The sequence below is a fragment of the Charadrius vociferus genome, unplaced genomic scaffold, assembly GCF_000708025.1.
Source record: "Charadrius vociferus isolate BGI_N301 unplaced genomic scaffold, ASM70802v2 scaffold140, whole genome shotgun sequence".
Taxonomy (NCBI): Eukaryota; Metazoa; Chordata; class Aves; order Charadriiformes; family Charadriidae; genus Charadrius; species Charadrius vociferus.
In genome coordinates, this window is record NW_009646406.1 from 499493 (window position 1) to 504045 (window position 4553).

A 4553-nucleotide genomic window follows, 5' to 3' on the forward strand; every position below is an offset into this window, starting at 1 on the left:
CAGTTGTGCAATTTAAAAGACAGAAAGTCATTTCACTATCGATGGATCTTGAGTGTTGACATTCCATCTTTTTCCCCCCTATTCTATTTTTTTTCCTCTGGTTATTTCAGCTGTCCAAAACTTTTCACATCTATCAAGAAATACTTAAAATATGCTGACCAAATATGCCCTTTCCAACACTGGCACAGGAACAATTTCCCTAATTTATAGCTAAGAAGATGGCCAAAAGACATTCCCAATTTCCTAAGAAAATGAGTGGACTATCTGCTAATCGCACCCTCAGCTAGGCCACGTCATTACTAATGGCTATGACTGCCAAACAAGGCGCAGCTAAAGAGAAGCTAGGAGGACGCTTGCCTGAAGGGAGAGCTGCTTGTGCAAAGCCTTTGCCCACGTGGTTCATGTCACCACTCTGGTAGCACAGGCTCTCTAAGGGAGGGGGTTACACAAGAGTGTGTTGGGGACAACCAACCTTCAGCAGCGAGGGGACCAGTCCTGTAAAGTTAGCTGCTATTCACAGCAGCAGCAGAGGGACCGCGGCTGAAGCCTTGTCAAAGGAAGCGAGTGTTGCAGACGCGGGTTAAGGGTGGACAGAAAAAACAGAGAAGTCATTTGATTTTGATGAGGGCGTGTTCGCTCTGAAACGAGTACTGAAAGGCGTATGTTAAAAGTCTGGCTGAGTTGTTTATTCATGTTCTCCTAAGTGAAATTTGAGTGCAACAATTTGCTCCAAATTGGTAAATTTCTCATCTGAACCAGAGGGTTTAACTAAAGACAAAAATAATCTCAGAAATTTGTATGAACGCCTAGACATTCTCCTCACAATTATTATAAAACCTCACACATAAGGAAGGAAAAATAGCCCAAAGCATATTATTCTCAGGTTACTAAAGAGCCCATTGGGCTGGACTGTCCCTCTTTAATAAGGCCAGGTCTCTAAACAAAAAAAAAAAACCAAACCAAAACAAAAAACAAACCAAAACCAAACAAAACAAAAAAAATCAACAGAGGGGAGGAGGGAGATCGCAAGGAAGGGCTGGAAATAAACCACTGTTATTCAAACACTGCTAGATCCTAAATAAAACACAACAATACTGACCAAGCAGAGACACAGAAGACCTGGCATGGCTCCAGAACACAATAACCATTTGTCTTCTCTGCCAGAGGCAAGCAGCAGCTGGGGATGCCACTCGGGGGGGAGAAAATAGCACCATGCTACAGCTGGAGGATTACTCCCAGGAGCAATGCAATACATAAGAATAAAAGATGACAAGTTAGATGAATACCCTTTGAGAATCTTTTCAGAAGGGACTAAGTGTTCTTTAGGAGGAGGAGGAAAATTAAGGATGCAAAAAAATTCCCAACGTCGTTTTGCCAAATTCACTTGAGAGTGAAAATGAATCGACATGCAAAAGGCTTCATCTGAATCGGCCTGAAACCCTGCGAGGAAACCCTGGAGGGAAGATCCCCAAACACCGGAGATAACCAAATGGTATTTTGTGAAAACAGAGTATTTTCCTAAGAGTGAACAGGAACCCCTTGAAACACTCCCCAGGGTTTTGCAGGATGATTATACACACTGCAATGAGAAATGTCTCAAGCATTTCATAACATAGCAGGGGAAAGAAGTGGAAAGCTGGCAAGTGGTATTTATTTATTTACTAATGAATAATACCTGCTTTAAAATTAAAGTTTTGATACTACCTGTAAACCCACTCCACAGCAAAATCAAGCTTTTGGGAAAAGATATAAAAGTGGAATCAGATATAAAATCCTTCACAATGCTACGTGCTCTGTAATGTCACAAACACCGTTTCCTACCCAAGTTCACCCACCCTGTGGCTGCTTCAATAAGAATATACTAAGTGAAAGCAGAAGTGTAGGTGCCTCAGAAATATACCCTTTGTGGTAATATAATCAAACACGCAGAAAGTACCAGACTAGCAATACAGGAAGCTTTTCTGCTGCAGGGTGGGGGAGCTAAACTAGGAGAGGCTTCTCAAATGCTAACAGGAGGGAAGGGAGAAAAAGGAGAACAAACTTCTACGGCATGACATCAAGCTTCACATAAAGTAAATTACAGAGCTTTCTAAAACGCCATTAAGTCAATATACAATATCCCTGCTAATGACATGGAATGGAAACAATTTCTTTTCTGCGCCTTTTAAGGCTGCCAGGAAAAAAAAGCACTACAAGGCTGGAAGGAACGTGGTGACCAGCAACAAAAAAAAACGGCAAAGAGCTCAATTTCCACCAAGAAAGCTAAACATTGCTGAGATATCCGAGGCAACACAAGGATTCAGGTTCCCAGGTCACAGCTAAATTTATTTAGGTATCTAAGTCTCCTAGGTGGTTAGTTTGAAACTTAGGTTACAACCAAACAAATAAGTTACTCTTAAGATAAAGTGTGTGGATTTGCAGCTCATCAGCAACGCTGGAGCCAGGTAGCTGTGGAACAACTCTACTTTCACCCAAGGTGAACGGGCAGTATGGTAAAAGAGCATCAGCATCTAAAAGGTGCTTGCCCTGGAAGAGAGATAATGCTTAAGAGGAGCAGTGTACAAAACAGGTTAACTAGGATTGATGCGACAGAAAGGAAAGGTATGGGCTGATTTGCAGGAAGACCTGCTGGCAGACAAACATGTTAGGCCATGGAGCAATCTCCCACAGGAACTGGTGAAAGCCCGATCGGTTGGAGCTTTTTGAAAAAATTTACACCAAACAATAGAAAAAACACAGGAAAGAATCCTGCGCTTCAGGGAAACAGACTGTAGGTATTTCCGCATCTACAGAGCCTCCCTCCCCAATTCAACCAACCAGCAAAGCTTTACGCAGGTCTTTTTATAACTGGGTCCTTCCTCTGCTGCAGCAGCTTTGCTCCCACTTGACACCAGCCCCTGTGCAGGGGAATTAGGCCTGTCCCCTCCCGTAAGGCAGCACTAGTTCTGTGACCACAGGCTGCCCAGCTCCCACTTCTGCGCTGCCTGCTGTCACCTCTGGACCGTGCCAGTCTGCCAGGCGTGAAACTACGACCAAGGAGAAATTACCTCCTGCATTTGAAAATCATAGAATGGTCTAGGTTGGAAGGAACCTTAAAGACCATGGAGGTCGACCCCCCCTGCCATGGGCAGGGACACCTCCCACCAGACCAGGTTGCTCAAAGCCCCATCCAGCCTGGCCTTGAACACCTCCAGGGATGGGGCAGCCACAGTTTCTCTGGGCAACCTGCGCCAGTGCCTCACCACCATCACAGTGAAAAATTTCTTCCTAATATCTAATCTAAATCTCCCCTCTTCCAGTTTGAAGCCATTCCCCCTCGTCCTATCACTAAAAGCCCTAGTAAAAAGTCCTTCCCCAGCTCTCCTGTAGGCCCCCTTTAGGTACTGGAAGGCAGCAATAAGATCTCCCCGGAGCCTCCTCTTCTCCAGGCTGAGTTGATCCACTCCATGACTGACTTGATCCGCTCTGTAGAGATTGCAGACATCTGCCATGTCCTTAACCAAGGCAGGCTTGCAGGGCTAGTGTTCTGGGATATTAATATATTGCTTACTGCAGATGTGTGCCATTCAAGCTTTAACCAGGGCATTCTGAATAAATCTGCTCTGCGCTTTAACAAGTCCTTACACAGCTCAACTCTGTGGCACTCACAATGCAGTAGAGAGCAGTACATCTGAATACACTAATAATACAGAAAGACCTATCGTGGTCAGATTTCAGGCCATTAACTATCCTGTAGTAATAAAGGGCTGAACAACCACTGGTTTATTAGCTGTGACCTATAGCTGTCTACAAAGGAACATACCAATGTAAATGTATTTTGGTAGGTGCTGTGTGCTGCAACACGTGCTGGGGTTCCAGGCACCTCCTTGTGCCAACGACCAACCACCAGGATTCTTAAAAGTTCATTTTACAAAAGGACAAGAGTCTCTCCCTTCAGCAAAGAAACTTAAAGAAGTGACTGGTTTTAATATTCGGTAAGTTCATAGTCTCTACAGCATGTGCACTTTGACACCAAACAGACTACCAGCGCAGTCAGGAAACGCCCTCTGCAAACAGAACTGATTTTATTTACTGCCTGATAAGAGCTTTCAGAGGCACTCTTGGCTCACCAGTAGCTAGGCAGCAAAGATTACCGAACACGTACTTCCACAGTACGTCCTGAGTCAGGTGTTTCAACACTGTGGGCATCTACATCTGATAAACACGCTGTAAGAGACGAATGCGGGTCATGACGAGGATGCCCTGTCGTATTTATTACTGCATTGAGTAACTGACAATAAGGCTTCAAGTCTCTTCATCCTTTCTCACTGAAATCTGTCACCTTTCTTCCCCTTCCTCTCTTTACACGCCCTACAACCCAGGATGACCCCAGAAAGTGCAAGCACTAGACGATTCATCTCCAGACTGTGCTGGCAATGAGTACTACACCGTGGGCAGGCTCACCTTTGGCTTTCCTGCTAACAGTGGCAATTTCAATTTTCAATATTTGATTGCCTGTAGACATAAGCAAAGTGGAAGAGTAGCTGAAACATGCTAAGTACTATTAAATTTAC